This window comes from Limanda limanda, chromosome 17 (assembly GCF_963576545.1).
Source record: "Limanda limanda chromosome 17, fLimLim1.1, whole genome shotgun sequence".
NCBI lineage: Eukaryota > Metazoa > Chordata > Actinopteri > Pleuronectiformes > Pleuronectidae > Limanda > Limanda limanda.
Genome location: NC_083652.1, coordinates 1,517,125 through 1,534,685, shown reverse-complemented (window position 1 = coordinate 1,534,685; position 17,561 = coordinate 1,517,125). Strand labels below are relative to the sequence as shown.

Below are 17,561 nucleotides of genomic sequence, written 5' to 3'. Positions count from 1 at the left end.
TTCAGTACATTCATTCTTTACATTGCTTGTTACTCTTTTATCAGGAAGAATGTAAATGTGAATATAAATACTAATTAGAGATAAATCTTACGAGTTAACAAAGCTCACAATAATATTGTTTTCAGTTGCGTTTCAGTTTCATGTATTAAAACTGCATGTTGATTGGTCTTACTAATGTTAAACTGTTTTTATAATAAACCAATATACATGAATAATATCATGTTCACATTTAAAACCCTTTAACGTATCAGCTTTAGTTAGTATAAATGAAATAAACACTAGTGCGTGTTGTTTGAGTTGATACTCTTGTTCAACAGGTAGTGAAGGAGACAAAAAAGGCAAAAGGTGAAAAGGAAATAATGGCAAAATGATGAATGTCATATCTCAAATAAAGCAGAGGTTTCATTTATGTAGGAAATATTTTGATCTGAAAAGTGAATTTCAGTGTCATTGTTTTCAATTACCTGAAAAGAACAAAATATCAGATTTACATACACTTGATTATTGAATTTCTTTTACATTTGAGTGGAAAAACGTGATATTTTCTACATTCAACCAAAACTAATATACATTTTATTAGCTTTTGAGGTTTTTAAAAACTTGGTCAAACTACTTTATGTGCGTCACAAAGCTGCTGTTTTAATCACATTTACCAACTGTATAAATGTATCAGGCTGATTAAAACATGTCTGCCTCTGTCTTTGCCTCAGGTCTCAGTCGATCATGAGCTCGTCAGTGACTCCGGGAGGCAACATGAGTTTTCCTCATCAGGTTTGGTGAAGCAACAGTCTCATTGTCACATGTTTAGAAAGGAATAAGAAAATGAATTTTATTTTGATCTTAACATCAGTTTTAAAATCTTGACCTGTTTAATTCTTTAAGACCAATGCAAATACAAATATAGCAAAGTTAAGTTTGCCACCATTGTGTTATATTAATCAAATCCACATTTGAAATTAAATTACAGAGTAAACTCTATTGGCTTCTTGTAAAAATTGTTATTTTGATGTAAACAGACAATTTACTAATATGAATGCACATAAGATACACAAGATTAAATTGATTTTGAATCATTACCTCAACATGCTTAAGATGTGTCTGTGCGGGAGTTTAAAAGAGAGGATGATGCTGCTGACTCACAGCCTGTTGGTACTCATGAAAAACTAAATATTAACCTGCTGCAAGATTAAACTTTGAAAGAAGGTCAGGTGATAGAACCACATAGAAGGATTAGGATCTGCAGTTTGAGGATTCTGTGTTTCTAAAAGTATTTTCTGTCTCTGCTACTTGGCGCCCTCTGCAGCTGAATCAGTTAACCTTTATCAGAGACACCTTCACCACAAAGTTTGTGAAGAACTTGATAGTTGTTCTGTTGTGGCTCATCCTCAGTTACATCCACAGCACCTTGGTTTCCACGTTTTTCAGACACCAGGTAAAACAAACGCACTCATACAAGAGAACAAACTCAAAGGGATTTTTTTATTCTTCAATCTAAACGTCTGTCTTTGAGATGTACAACAGACAGAAACATCAAATCCTTACATTTTAGGAGCTGGAAACACTGAATATTTTAATATTTTTGTTTAATAAGTGACATAAACCTTTGAGTGTTGAAAGCATTGGCAATTAGTCTTCTGTAAATTAATGAATCACTTTATCAACCTTTATAAATATAACATATATTACCTCAGTATTTTCCATTTTCTGTAATTTTTAAAAGATTAAAAATGCAATGTTTGATGTTGTGCAATAGGAGTAGACTTGAAGTTGGCTAATTATTAATAATCATGAAATATGATTATTTAAATAATAAAAAGTATTTATTAAAAATAATTAAAAATGATAAGGCTATCACTTAAGAATAGTAAAATAATCAATTAGAAATTATACGGTTATCCATTAAGAATAGTTAAATAATTAATGAAAACAATAAAATGATCCATTAAGAATGATACAATCTGTAAATATTACTTATCGTAGCGGGGCACCACCCTGGTTACAGGGACCAACGAATCAAGCTATAAATATCAGTCTCATATGATAAATGTTAAATTAATAATCTGAATAGTTAATATTAATGATTATTTAATAAACAATGAAGGGTGTTCAGTTCGAGCACAGGCTATTGTAATCCAGCTGTATTCACAAACATATGCACAAATAATCACAGAATACAGATGCTTTAATTACAAAAGCATTTATTAAAAAGGGGAAATACAGTTAATGTTATTTAAGGATTCATCATTTTAACAAACTCCAATATTTCAAAGATAACCACAGCAGCAGCACATCACAACTCAGACAATAGATGTAATACCTGTGGTCTATGTACGTCTGTCTCTGTGTGTGTGTGTGTGTCTGTGTCAAAGTGTCTCTCTGTGTGTGTGTGTGTGTGTGTGTGTGTGTATGTGTGTGTGTGTGTGTGTGTGTGTGTGTGTGTGAGAGAGAGAGAGAGAGAGAAAGGGGGAGGGGCGATGACTCAGTCACGTGGTGACGGGGTCTTGTCACATCCAATATGGCGGCCGACAATGATTCAAGGAATCGTTAGGCCTCAAAACTCTCAAAATGGTGGTGACTACAAAACAAAATGGCGGAGCCGCTTTGGAAGTTAGAGCCAGAATGGGAGGAGAGAGAGAGAGGAGGCGTGGCAATAATAGACTCTCAAAATGGTGGTTTAACTCACGTTATTCAAAATGGAGCCTATGTTAATGACCATGTGGCCGGAGCTCACAATGGCGGTCGCCACATGAATTACACAAAGGGATTTTCAGACAAGAGAATTCTTTCTCTGCTTGGCTCTGGGCCGAATGGCTTCCGGATGTGTTCGGGCCTCTAAGTATAGATTTAACTATGATCAGAACGTGTGTAGGTTTAGGAGAAAAGAGAGAGAGAGAGGAGAGAGAGAGAGCATGCAAGGAGATATCACAGAAGCTCTTAAAACACCGTCAGAAACAAGTTAACAGTGATTCCACCACTCAAGCAGCGTTGTAAATGGTAAATGGATTTGTATTTATATAGCGCTTTTCTAGTCTGATGAAGACCACTCAAAGTGCTTTACAGTACAGTTTCACATTCACCCATTCACACACACATTCATACAGTGCATCTACTTGCAGCACTTTGTTATTCTATGGGGGGCTATTTAGGGTTCAGTATCTTGCCCAAGGACACTTCGGCATGCAGATGGTTCAGACTGGGGGTCGAACCCCCGACCTTCAGGTTGGAGGACGACCATTCTACCCCTCAGCTACAGCCGCCCTGTTGTGTGCTGAAGTTTGACCGGTAAAATCTCTGCAAAATTGTTCAGACGGGCACAGTGGATTAGGATCTGCAGTTTGAGGATTCTGTGTTTCTAAAAGTATTTTCTGTCTCTGCTACTTGGCGCCCTCTGCAGCTGAATCAGTTCACCTTTATCAGAGACACCTTCACCACAAAGTTTGTGAAGAACTTGATAGTTGTTCTGTTGTGGCTCATCCTCAGTTACATCCACAGCACCTTGGTTTCCACGTTTTTCAGACACCAGGTAAAACAAACGCACTCATACAAGAGAACAAACTCAAAGGGATTTTTTATTCTTCAATCTAAACGTCTGTCTTTGAGATGTACAACAGACAGAAACATCAAATCCTTACATTTTAGGAGCTGGAAACACTGAATATTTTAATATTTTTGTTTAATAAGTGACATAAACCTTTAACTGAGTGTTGAAAGCATTGGCAATTAGTCGGAGACGTTTCGTCACGGCGCTTTAACACTGTAACACACGGAACCCGGAAATGAACCGGAAGTAGCCGGATCGTTGTGGCTAAACAATAGACTCAGCGGTCTCACACAAAACGAATACACTCAAATATTAAACAATACGCTACGTATCTGCCCAGACAACATAAGTCTCTTACTGTACAACCCTCGCGGTGTGCCTGCGCCTCGGCGCGAATGTGTCGGGGGCCAGTGAAATCACGTGGTCACTCGAGCGGAGCTCCGGGGCTCGGCCGCTGGACCGGAAAAGGGAGCGAATTCCTCGTGCTCCTTGACGGAATGAAACTTCGTCTTTCTTCTGTAACAGCGGAGATTGTGCTGCTTTACAGGAACGGAGTGGATTTCCTCATACTCCTCCGCGGAATGTCCGTCGCGCTTCTGCAGGGAATGGCTGTGTCGAAGCCGTTTGTATATCGTTGGAAAAAGAATAAAAAGTCTTTGTCTCACTCGTCCCGCGAGTGAGATTCCTGTTTGGTCTTTTCAAGTTAAAATAACAAAATGTCCCTTCAAAATAAAACTTCGACTGAGATAAAAGAAGAAATGAAATGAATTCAAATAAACGTCTTATCGCCTCCATTAGCTTACTGGGTTATCTGGTAAGACCTCGGGAGGTCTAGTTGCAACGTCAGCACTGGAGTAAAAAGAGAAAGATTTCTGTGAGCTCAGCAGTCTTGTACCCCTGAGAGGAGGCCAGCCTCCTTAAGAAGGGGGGTCAGGGGTCAGTTGGCTATCAGCCAATTGAAGGTCAGAAGTCAAATCTCAGGGAGCGGCCGAAAGTGGGGTCCTCAGCGGACCCAGGAAGTGATTTGCTACCACATGGAGATAAAATCTCCATGCTGGTTTTTTTTATTAGAGGGGACACTCAAGGCTGGTCTCAGCATTGCGTGAAGGCCTCATTTACGAGCCTTTGTCTGATGGTCAGCACACTGGGAGTCTCCCCCAACAGTGATCAATATATCACTGGCAGAGTAACTTTTGTTTAAAAATAAATGTTAGTTGCAGGCCTTAGTGCACTGTGTTCAATTCATATTTGATATTGTTGTATTAAAATTATTTAATTTACAAAATGTGTGGAAATGTGTGGATTTGAGACGAGGAATTACAACCATCTGCTGGTCACTTCCGGTATGATCCCAGTAGAAACCAGTTGATCTCCTGTTTCCTGATCCTTTCTCCATTATAACAGTTTGCTTTGGTTATTTTATAGATTAATTATTCTGGTGTTACACTGAATTCACTTTCTTTTCTCTCTCTTTTTTGATCACTTCTTATAGTCGTAGCTGTTTAATCTCAAATCAAAGGATTTCAGCTCTGATGGTGATTTTTACAGTCGACTTAATGACTTTCTAATTTCTTCTTCGTTTTTAATTTAATTTAATTTAATTAGGGTCCGAGGTTTTTGTAGTTTTTTCCGTGCTGGGATCGTGAAGCACAAACTCTGACGTCTGAAACAAGTGAAAATGTTGTTGTCTGGTTTTGCATATTCCTGTTTGTGGGTTTGTGTATGTATGTGTGTGTGTGTGGGAGCGCCCCCTGTCCGCTGATCTGACTACTGCTAAGTTAACCCATATAGACGTCTGAATAACAAGAGATATAATAGAGAATTAATTAATGTGTGGAAATGTGTGGGGAACAGCTGTTGCTGTTCCCGACACATTTCACCCCCCTCCCTCTTCACTTGTCTTCCTCCAGACCTTTTACGAAGACCCTCGTTATATCCTCTTCATCCACATGGTGATAAACGACACCATCCAGCTGACCGTCACCGTCGCACTTTTTGTCTCAAGCTACATCTTCTACAAGATCAACGTCTCTTTCTGCTGCCTCCCCATCCTGGTGGCCGTCTTCACCACCAGGAACACCCCGGTCAACTTAGCTAGCATGGCCATTGAGCGCTACATTACCAATTTGCAAACCTTTGCACCACTCGCAAATCTGCACAGTGAGAAAAACGTACTTGGTCATCGGGGTGATTTGGTTTCTGTGCGCGGCTCCAGATATCACAGATCTGTTTGTGATTCTGGCCACTGAATCCCTGAGCTTCTTTCATGGGTCGGTGTTGTGTTTACGCCAGAACCTGTTCAAAGACCTGATCCTTGTGCATAAAAGACAAGCGTTTGACATCATCTATTTTGTGTTTCTGACTCTGATCTTCACCTACTTTCGAATAATGTTTGCAGCGAGAGCTGTGGCCACAAAGAAAATGTCGGCGCAGAGAGCCAGGAACACCATCCTGCTCCACGGCCTCCAGCTGTCCATGTGCCTGCTCTCCTACATTTCCCCCAGTGTGGAGCTTGTTCTGCATCTCATCTTCCCCGGTCGAATCCATGAGATCAGATTTGCAAACGATCTCATCGTCTACATCCTGCCGCGTTTCCTGAGCCCAATCATTTACGGCGTGAGAGACACAAAGTTCAGGAAGTACTTCAAGATGTACCTTCTGAGCAACAGGTGCAGTGAGAAGCTGAAGAAAGTGACACCAAAGTACTAACAATGATTATATAGCAATAAAAATGGAATTTTGTCAGACTGAATAAAAATGTCCACACTGTTGAATCATACCCTATGGTTTTGCAATGGCTTCATTAAAAATGTAAAATTAACAACGATGTTGATATTTACATTATAGCAAAACAACGTCAGACTGACAGGCCTGAGTCCCCGCCTCCAAATTTATAACTTCCACCAAGCAGTCCAATGACAGGAAACCATCTTTAACTAGAAGGTCACTCGCTGAGTCAGTCGTTTTCCTGCCAACTGACAAACAAATGCTGATGAAATCACAACCTCCATTGACATAGAGAATAACAGCTTGAGGTGTTGATGCAAAACATTACCATGTAACAGTGAAGATGAACTTTAATGACCTTGCGCCAAATATAACAAATTCATAAAAATGGGACGGAGAACATAACCAACACCTGTGGTCCCGTCTGCTGCAGGCGCAAATGCAGAAAGAAGAAGAGATAATTCAAAATGAAATGAATCACACTGACAGGGGGCGCTGTGGCTGTACCAAAAGACAGCTTCTCTAATGCTCTGACCAAGAACACATGGATTAAAGTTTTCCGTCGCTATGACGGATTTCCGTCAACTCCGCTCGCATAAGGCTAAAAATGAGATCGATGCAGATCCGAAGAGAAAAAAAAATATGGGGGGGGGGGGTGTAACACTGATATGATTTGCAATAACTTCACCAATCAGCTGTGATTTTTTTTAACCTTTTGTTTGTGAACCATACCTTGCGTCTTTCTCATGTTTGAATGGATAAGTTGACGTGGCATTTTTTTTAAAAATCCATGCGTCGGCAGAACATTGGAAATAAATCCCCATGCGTTGTGCTTGGTTTTCTTGTGTTTGGCAATTTAGCTGGTGTTTCGGATTAAGACCATCAGATAGACCATCTTGTGTTTCGCTTTGATCAGTCATGGCCACCGGTGTATCAATCATCGTCGGCAGTTACAGAAATAATTAAATAAAAAGTTCTAAATCAACAGACGTCTTAAAATGCTCTCCTTTTTGTTTGGCCTGGACCTACACGATGTAGAGAATTATTGAAAAAGGAGCAGAAGCGTGAGAAAAGGCTTACAATTAAAGAATCAAAGAAAGAAAGACGAACCGACGTTTATATGCCTATAGGCTATATTTACAAAAACGCAATTGCGCGGACTGATCCGAAAGCAATTTATCCTTCTTCTCTCTCGTTTTGTATTCTGTGCAATGAAAATCAAGAAGCAAGTAAAAATCGAAGTTATCCATGTTGTTACTGTCAGTGCATTATGAGCCTATATCTAGGCATATTTGTTGGAATGTGTGAACCAACGCAAATCAGATAACTGCAACTTCCATGCAGTCTTTAACGAACATTTACGCAACGTGTGTTGGCCAAAATAATATTGCAAATATTACTTAATACAATTTGGTTTAGCCTACTTTTAAACATATGAACTATTTAAAATTATACTTGGCCTGGATTTTGGAGCACATCCAAACATTTTCATACTTACACCTGTCTTCACAACGGTAAGGAGAGAAAATTGATGAGTTCAGTAATCCGGCCCGTCTACTCATGCACGCCGCATGTTCCGACAACACCAATGAAGAACACACCCCTCCGTTTTTGATTTTTGGCTCATTTTACCTTACTGTTAGATTTATTTTTTAATGTCAAAATATTGGTTGGAGAAATAGAAAGTGCGCCAAAATACGCGCCCGGGAAAAAAATAAAAAATTATAATTGTGTTGTTTTTTTGGGGGGCGCATTATTTGGCGCTCCCCCTCTAGATGGTGTTCTAGGCGGCCGCCTATACCGCCTGTAGAAAAGGCCGCCACTGCTATCAAAGCAGCAGTCACTTTGCTTTCGGTTTTGGCAGCATGGACGCGCTTCTACTGAAGGAAGGCACTGATGTGTCGGAAATCGATAAAACGGTAAAAAATAAGTGGAGATGGGCTTGGCTATGCGAAGTAGGTGATAATGGCAAGCCATTTAGCTCTTGGTGCAAAAAAATGAAAATGCCAGGAGTTTGCTTTTGTGTGGGCTTTATAGATAATTGGCAAACTTTTTGGAGGAAACCTGGTCTTGTAAGGAGAGACGGCGTTCATCCCACTTGGGATGGAGCAGCTCTCTTATCTAAGAATATTACTAAGTCTATCACATGACAACCCAGAGTTGGGACCAGGAAGCAGAGCTGCAGTGCTAAACACTTCTCTGCGCTCCCTCTGGATCAGTCACCCAACCGCATAGAGACTGTCTCTGTCTACCGTCCGATTCAATTATTTAAATTAAACAATAACAGAGCGAGAACTCACAATAATCTTATACAAATTAACACAACCTCTGGAACAACACAGGAAACTAAGACTTTCAAATGTGGTCTTTTAAACATTAGATCACTGTCCTCAAAGGCTATTTTAGTTAATGAACTAGTCTCAGACTACAATATAGATGTAATGTCCCTTACTGAGACGTGGCTGCATCCTGATGAATATGTCAGTTTGAATGAATCTACTCCCCCCAGTCATATAAATTCACACGTTCCCAGGGAACTCGGGCGAGGAGGTGGAGTTGCTGCTATTTTTAACTCCAGTCTATCAATTAATCCTAAACCTAAACTTAGCTACAACTCATTTGAATGTCTTGTTCTTAATCTTCCACGTCAATCCAGGAAACACCAACAGCCAATCATATTTGCTGTAATTTATCGTGCTCCTGGGGCTTATACTGAATTTCTAACAGAATTCCCTGAGTTTTTATCAAACCTAGTCCTAAAGACAGATACAATTATTATTGTTGGTGACTTTAATATTCATGTTGACAATAATAAAGATAGCCTGAGCGTAGCATTTATTTCAATACTAGACTCAATTGGTTTTAGTCAGTGTGTGCATCAACCTACTCATTGTTGTAACCACACACTTGACCTTGTGTTATCATACGGTGTCAAAATTGAACATTTAACAGTACTTCCGCGCAATCCAGTACTATCAGACCATAATTTAATAACCTTCGATTTTTCACTATCTGAATATATGCCACTAATAAAAAACTCATTTTCTAGATGTCTACCTGATAGTGCTGTAGCTAAATTTAAGGAAATAATTCCGATTACATTTAAACCCGTATTATCCGTCGACATAAACAACAAATTCTTTAAAAACCCGAGCTCTATTGAGATTGACCACCTCGTAGAAAGCTCTGCAGACTCATTACGATTAACATTAGACTCAATAGCGCCTCTAAAAAAGAAATGTGTAAAACATAGTAAATTAGCTCCGTGGTATAATTCCAAGACACATGAGTTGAAACAAATATCAAGAAAATTAGAAAGGAAGTGGCGCTCCAGCAACAGTGTTGAAAATCTCCTAGACTGGAAGAGTAGTGTTACAGAATATAAAAAGGCTCTCCACAAAGCAAGAGCTGCCTATTACTCAAAACTAATAGAAGAGAATAAAAACAACCCCAGGTTTCTCTTCAGCACTGTAGCCAGGCTGACAGAGAGTCACACCTCCACCGAACCCAGTATTCCTCGATCCCTAAATTGCAATATCTTTATGACCTTTTTTAATGATAAAATTCTAACTATTAGAAATAAAATCAATCATCTCCTGCCCTCAATTGGCACTAATACCCTCCCAACAATAGAGATCTCAGAAACGGCTGAGAATCCTTCCCATTATTTAGACAGCTTCTCTCTGATCACCCGTGATCAGTTTACCAAAATAGTCTCAGGTTCTAAACCAACAACCTGTATTTTAGATCCGATTCCAAATAAATTACTTAAAGAAATTCTGCCCCTAATAGATAATTCGTTACTTAACACAATCAATCTGTCATTATCATCAGGTTATGTACCACAGTCTTTTAAAATAGCTGTAATCAAACCCCTACTCAAAAAACCCACCCTAGACCCAGAGGTTTTAGCAAATTACAGGCCAATATCTAATCTCCCCTTCCTATCTAAAATCTTAGAAAAAGTTGTAGCCAATCAGCTGTGTGAGTTTCTCCAGGAAAATAATATATATGAAGACTTTCAGTCTGGGTTTAGAACCAATCACAGCACAGAGACAGCCCTGGCAAAAGTCACTAATGACCTTCTAATAGCTTCAGATCAGGGACTTGTGTCTGTCCTCGTTCTGTTAGATCTCAGTGCAGCATTCGACACAATTGACCATCAAATTTTATTAGAGAGACTAAAACAGTTAATTAACATTAAAGGAACGGCCTTAAACTGGTTTAAATCTTATTTTGCTGATCGCTCCCAATTCGTTCAAATCAATGATGAGTCATCGGTGCGCACCAAAGTTAACCATGGTGTCCCACAGGGGTCTGTGCTCGGCCCAATTTTATTCTCATTATATATGCTTCCACTAGGAAACATTATCAGGACACACTCGGTAAATTTTCACTGTTATGCGGATGACACCCAGTTATATTTGTCAATAAAACCTGATCAAAGTAATCAATTAACTAAACTTCGAGCATGTCTCAAGGACATAAAAACCTGGATGACCCGCAATTTTCTCTTATTAAACTCAGATAAAACAGAGGTTATAATACTCGGCCCTAAACACCTTAGAGATACATTATCTAATGATATAGCTGCGCTAGATGACATTGCCCTTGCTTCCAATGACACAGTCAGGAACTTGGGAGTGATCTTCGATCCTGATTTGTCCTTTAATAGTCACTTAAAAGTAATTTCTAGGACCGCGTTTTTCCACTTGCGTAATATCTCAAAAATCAGACATGTCCTTTCGCAAAAAGATGCAGAAAAACTAGTCCACGCCTTTGTTACATCGAGACTGGACTATTGTAATTCATTATTATCAGGCTCCAGCAGCAAGTCGTTAAAGACTCTGCAGCTGGTCCAAAATGCCGCAGCACGTGTCCTGACGAGAACTAAGAAAAGAGAGCACATTTCTCCAGTATTAGCATCGCTACACTGGCTTCCTGTTAAATCTAGAATAGAATTTAAAATTCTCCTCCTCACCTTCAAGGCCCTTAATGATATGGCACCTCTTTACCTTAAAGAGATGTTAGTTCCATATCAACCTACTAGAGCACTCCGATCCCAGAACTCAGGTTTACTTGTTGTCCCTAAAGTCTCTAAAAGTAGAGTAGGAGCCAGAGCTTTTAGCCATCAAGCCCCACTGCTGTGGAATAATCTCTCACTTTCAGTTAGGGAGGCAGACACGCTCTGTTCGTTTAAAAGTAGACTCAAAACCTTCCTTTTTGATAAAGCTTATAGTTAGAGCTAATTTGTGCGATGTTCCAAATTTGATTAAATGGCAAAAACCCCTGATGATGCTAAGACGCACAGGGAATTTATGACACAAGACACACGGAGCTTCTCTTTCCTGCTTCTCCTTCCTTTTCTCCATATTTATCACATCAAGATAATTCTTATCTGATCAGTACATGTTACTAACTTGACCCCTTTTCCCGGAGTTTCTGTGCCTTAGCGCCCGCGGATGCAGGGCCACAGCTGTGGCCGCACCATGGATTATGATTGTGGATCGCGTGTCGGAGGTCGCAATGGTGGATCCAGTTCGGTGGATTCTGTATCGTGCCAGCTGATCGTCGTTGTAATGGAGGATCCTTTGTCGCGTTGGCATCGGATGATGAGGGACCACGACCGAGGCGGCAGCTGATAATGGATTCTAACTGGCGGCGGTGGACAATGACTGTGGATTATAGTGGATCCCATCCTGATGCTGGATCGTGGTCTTGCTGCTGGCCAGAGACTGTGATTGCAGCGGGACTGCCTGACACATAGTATTGAAAAATGTTTAGCCTAATGGATGCTGCTAAAAATCCTGATGATGTTTTCTTACACCTGACATCTATTGCACTTCTGTCCGTCCTGAGAGAGGGATCCCTCACATGTGGCTCTCTCTGAGGTTTCTACATATTTTTACCTGTGAAAAGGGTTTTTAGTAGTTTTTCCTTACTCTTGTTGAGGGTTAAGGACAGAGGATGTCACACAATGTTAAAGCCCCATGAGACGAATTGTTATTTGTGAATGTGGGCTATACAAATAAAACTTGATTGATTGATTGATTGGTGTGCCATAAAAAAATAGTGTATGGGAGCAATGGCAAGAAAGTCCTTTCACGCCATCGGTCTGAAGCTAGCCATAAGGCTAATGTTAGAGCTCTTCGGCACACATCATCATTGCCTGGTGCTGCAGTCACCACAACAGAAGTAGGTCCCTCCATGGCTGATCGTGTCTGCACGCAGAAAGTGCGAATTTGCTCTTTCATAGCAGAGCATGACCTGTCCCTGACCATATCACAGCCCCTTGTCAACCTGATTCGATCAGTTGCAGAAGACCAGAGCGCACTCTCCAGGCTGTCATTGTGCAACGCACACGCCTCCTACTTCTGCACACATGGCATTGCAGCCTATTGCAAAACAGAGTTGTCCATGAAGCTACAAACAAAGATGTTCTCTTTGAATGCAGATGAGGCAACTGATGTTAATATGGACAAGATTTTAAATGTGTTTGTACGGTTCTTTGATGAGGATTTGGGTAAAGTTGTGACCCAGCATTTTGGATCAAGGAAAGTCAACATTGCAGATGCCTCAACCCTCAAAAATGCAATCGAAGAAATCCTCCACTCATACAATTTGAACTGGGTCATGTCTGTTTTGCTTGACAACTGCAGCGTCATGAGAGGAAAGCGATCTGGAGTGGAGACCCAGATCAGGAAAGAAAACCTTGACATCAGTGGAGACACGGTGCATATGGTGTCAAATTCTGCCAAGGCCCTTTTGAATCCATTCAAGAGTTGTGTTGAAGAATTCTGTACGGATGTGTATTATGACATTGAAAAGTTTCCAAAGCAGAAGGAGCTGTTTGGAGAGTTTCAATCTCTTCTACACATGAAGAACAAGAGCCTGATCCGCCCTATCAGCAGCAGGTTCCTTCAGATGCTGGAGGTGTGCAACAGGATAAGGGAGCTAGTGGATCCACTGATTGCACACTATTTCAGCTTCCTGTCACCCCATGATCAGCGCAAATACAGGTGAGATGCCAGTAGTCTAGTCTTTCCTTTCAATATTTTCTTCATCAAATGTGTTAAATTAAATTTAAAGTCAGATCAAATACAATAATTGTATTTACTCTGCTTACACCTCTTAGTCTTATGTATGTCCTATGTTTGTATTTAAATGTTTTACAGATGGCTGCTCAACCAGGTTCTGCAGAAGCATGGGGTTACAGCTGAGGAAAAGGCTAGGATGGATGTACTACATCAACAACTTGCCAAATCAACAAAGGGTCAAACCGATGTAAATAGTGACAGGAAGACAAGAATCTGTGTACTTTTCACAGAGTTCAGTAAGCTCACAGCCATTATAGACCTATACAGAGGTATACTCCCATCCTTCCAGGTCTTCCTCAAAAAACTGTAGTATGAAAAGCCTATGCTTCATGTTCTGCATGTCGAAATGGTGCTGCTGGTGAGAGACGTTCTCTCCAAGTTTATGAAGCCCGATGCCATCCCTTTCGATGTGAAGAGCTTGATTAATCTGGATATACAGAACAAAGACCTGCAGTATCCAGATAAATTGTTGTCGGTTGGGAAATTCAGCCATTGTGTAGTCAACAAGGCCAGAGTGGAGAAGAAACCTTGGGTGAAGGAGTTATACACCTCACTCAGAGAGGGCTACATCAAGGCAGCTGCATTCCTGATAAAAAACCTCCCCTTGAGCAACGTCATCATTTCCTCTTTGTCTGCACTGTCACCTTCGTTGATCCAGGACCAAAACGTGCTTACTGGATTTAGCACTTTGGCCAAGGCTCTGCCAAATGTCATCACCACTAATGAACTGGGCGAGCTGGATGAAGAGGTGAGGGCCTACCAGACTGACCTGGATCTGGAGGACAAGGCCAAAGGTTTTGATGAGAATTCTGCACGTATTGATGCTGACTGGTGGAGGGAAATCTTTGTAATGAAGACACCAGAAGGCTCAATCAGACTTCCTGTCTTGGGCAAATTGGTGAGGGCACTGCTCTCTTTGTTTACTGGCCCTCTCGTTGAAGGTTCATTCAATATAATGGATGATATCATTGAGAAGGATAGGACCAGGTTAAACATTGAGACCTATGAAGGCTTGGCTGTGATCAAAACACACCTGAAGGCAGCAGAACAAACAGCCTCTAATATGACAATTAGTGCTGCAATGAGGAGTTCGTGTCTCTCATCATTTCACCGGTACAAATGCCATCTTGAGAAGAAGAAAGAGAAAATGAATGAAGAGAAGGATCGGAAAATCAGGGAAACATTAAAAGTCCTCTCAGCAGTGAGGGCGAAGAAGGTGAAAAAAGCTTCCACCTCTTCATCATCTTCATCTACTTCTGCTGCCAGACACTCCTCCTCCTCCACTAGAGCCTCCCACTCATACAGCTCAAGAAGAGCCATGTGTGCAACCAAATCTTCCCACCCTTTATCCTCCAAAACCAGAGGAGCTACCCCTGCAGGCCACCCCCCCTCCTCCTCTTCCTCATCTCCCTCATCTGGAAAAGCTACCCCTGCAGGCCACCTCCCATCTTTCACATCCAGAAAAGCTACCCCTGCAGGCCACTTCCCATCTTCATCATCTGGAAAAGCTACCCCTGCAGGAAAATCCTTAAAAGGCACTACTGCAGGAACCTCCTCCTCCTCCTCTTCCTCCTCCTCCTCCTTCTCCTCCTCCTCCTCCGCCTCCTCCTCCTCCTCCTCCTCCTCCTCCTCCTCCTCCTCCTCCTCCTCCTCCTCCTCCTCCTCCTCCTCCTCCTCCTCCTCCTCCTCCTCCTCCTCCTCCTCCTCCTCCTCTACCCCTGTAGGAAAACCCCTCTCCTCAAAAAGCACGCCTGCTAGAACCCCCTCCACCTCCTCCTCCGCCTCTACCCCTGCAGGAAAACCCCTCTCCTCAAAAGGAACTGCTGCAGGAACCTCCTCCTCCTCTTCCTCCTTATCTACCCCTGCAGGAAAACCCAGCTCCTCAAAAAGCACTCCTGCTAGAACCTCCTCCTCCTCTAACCCTGCAGGAAAACCCCTCTCTTCAAAAGGAACTCCTGCAGGAACCTCCTCCTCAAAAGGCACTTCTGTAGGAACTCCCTCTTCCTCTTCCTCCTCTGGCTCATTTAAAGCCACACCTGCAGGAAAACCTTTTTCCTCTCCTCCTGGGCCAAAAAAACCTCCCCAGAAACGGGAATCAGGTGTCCTGAAGTTAGATGACTTTGGATTCACCACTAAAAGGCCAAAGAAGTAGACCTTTTCATTTTCTCTTCTTGTGTCTCAGTGTTTTAACTTATTTAGTACTGTTATCTTTTAAGTTTTAAGTTATCTTTTTGTGTTACACCGTTTTGTTCAAACATTGTTCTCTTTAATATAATTGTTCTTGAAAGCATTGTGGAAATAAATGCTTGCTCTGACAACTTGTGCAGACGTTTTGTCATTTATAGCCCATTAACACGAATGGTGAAAATCTTGCAAAAAAATATTGGTTTTATGCCCTAGCTTTAAACTAGTAAGTGATAATGGACCACGTGAAGTTCAAATATCGAGGCGGTAAGCAGCCACAACCCAAAGTGAGTGCTGATTTTTTTTTGCTTTAATCCCTGAGAACATAGTGGCCATGTTGGTGTGGCTGACCCTCACTGTCATCAACAGCAGCATGGTGCACACCTTCCCCCGACACAGGTGCACTGAACACACAACGTTATCCTGACCTGCTGCAGATTTAGTCTCTGAACAAACTTAACGATGCTGCATTTAAACACAGAGACTGCAAACACACAGCACTGTGAAGTAATGTGTGTTTTTTACTGTAATTGAACAGTTCCTGTCATGGATTTATTAGTTTTTATGAGGAGCATGATACTCGTGTACTGTACAATAGAAATATAAGTTGACCTGTCACACACAACAAATACATAATCAAATGAGCAAAGCAATCAAATTACAAAATTTTAAAAAATGTGCGCAGTGATGAAGGTCGAAATCATTTCCTTTATCATGAGTCCACTTTGGAAGGGTCCTGTAACCTGCAGCTGAAACCATTACTTCATCCACAGAAGATTATTTGACAGAATTTGGAAAAGTTATTGATAATTTCAGTAATTTTCTCAGGCACAGAATTAACCAAATGTGAGGATTTGGTGCATGATTCAGTAAATATTTGTGTTTTATTTTGGAATGTCAAGATGAAGTAGTTGAAAAAGTTTGACTGCACCAAACAATGAATTGTTTCATAAAGAGAATAATGTAGATATTAATAATATGCTAATATACAATGATCATAATTTTCAGTCTGTGAAGTTCAATAATAGAGTTCTCCTCTCTGACTGCAGCCTCTTCTATGAGGACCCTCAATACATCATGTTCATCTGCATGGTGATAAACGACGCTCTGCAACTGACCCTGGTCACAGCTCTGTACGTAGCCAGTTACATCTTCAGGAAGATCCACGCCTCTGTCTGCTGCCTCCTGGTGAGTCCACATCGTACCTCGTTCACATGCAGGAGTCTGATAAACACCAGCTGCAAGCGTTTTGGGGAGGGAATCACTGAAACTTGAAGGATGATGAGGATTCTGAGGATTTAAGATTTGAAAATTAAGTTCAGATTTGTTGAAAATAGAAAATGTCAAGATTAAAGTCAAACTTTTAAGAATATATCAATTGAATATTGTTCTTCATAACCAGTTTTAGTCAAAATAAATTGAGATTGTGTCAGGGCAGGCAGAATGGCAGGCGTGAACCCAAATCAGCCGGAGGGTCCCGTGCCGCCAGCTCATCTTTGATAACATCAGAGAGACCGTTTTTGAAGGCGTCCCTCAGCGAGGAGGAATTCCAATCGCTTTCCGCGGCGATAGTCTGGAAGTCATTGGAATAATCCACCACTCGCCGAGTCCCCTGGGTCAGGTTGAAAAGGCCCCGAGCAGCCTCACGGCCGGGGATAGCATGGTCAAATACCTTTCGTAGACCATCAAAGAAGGCTGAGATGGAAGAGCAGATCGCCGACTGTTTCTCCCACTCTGCGGTTCCCCACTCCCGTGCTCGTCCTGAAATCTGGGTGATCATACAAGCCATTCTTGATCTCTCTGTGGGATAAATGAGGGGCTGTAATTCAAAAGTCAGTGAGCAGAGTGTAAGAAAGGACTGGCAGGTACCCGGAGCTCCGGAGAACCGGTCGGGAGCATGGAGATGAGGTTCCGGGCTAGAGGAAGCACGAGCGGGAGGACTGGCCGGCTGCGAAACAGCCGGTGGTTGACAGATTTGAACCAGCTGCTGGAACTGGTCGTTGAGGACCTCC

At 41.4% G+C, this 17,561-nt stretch overlaps 1 pseudogene; it reads left to right on the top strand.

Annotated features, from left to right (window-relative positions):
• The first annotated feature begins 1,327 nt into the window (after positions 1-1,327).
• LOC133022826 (odorant receptor 131-2-like) lies at positions 1,328-6,250 on the top strand (annotated as a pseudogene).
• The last annotated feature ends 11,311 nt before the right edge of the window (positions 6,251-17,561 follow it).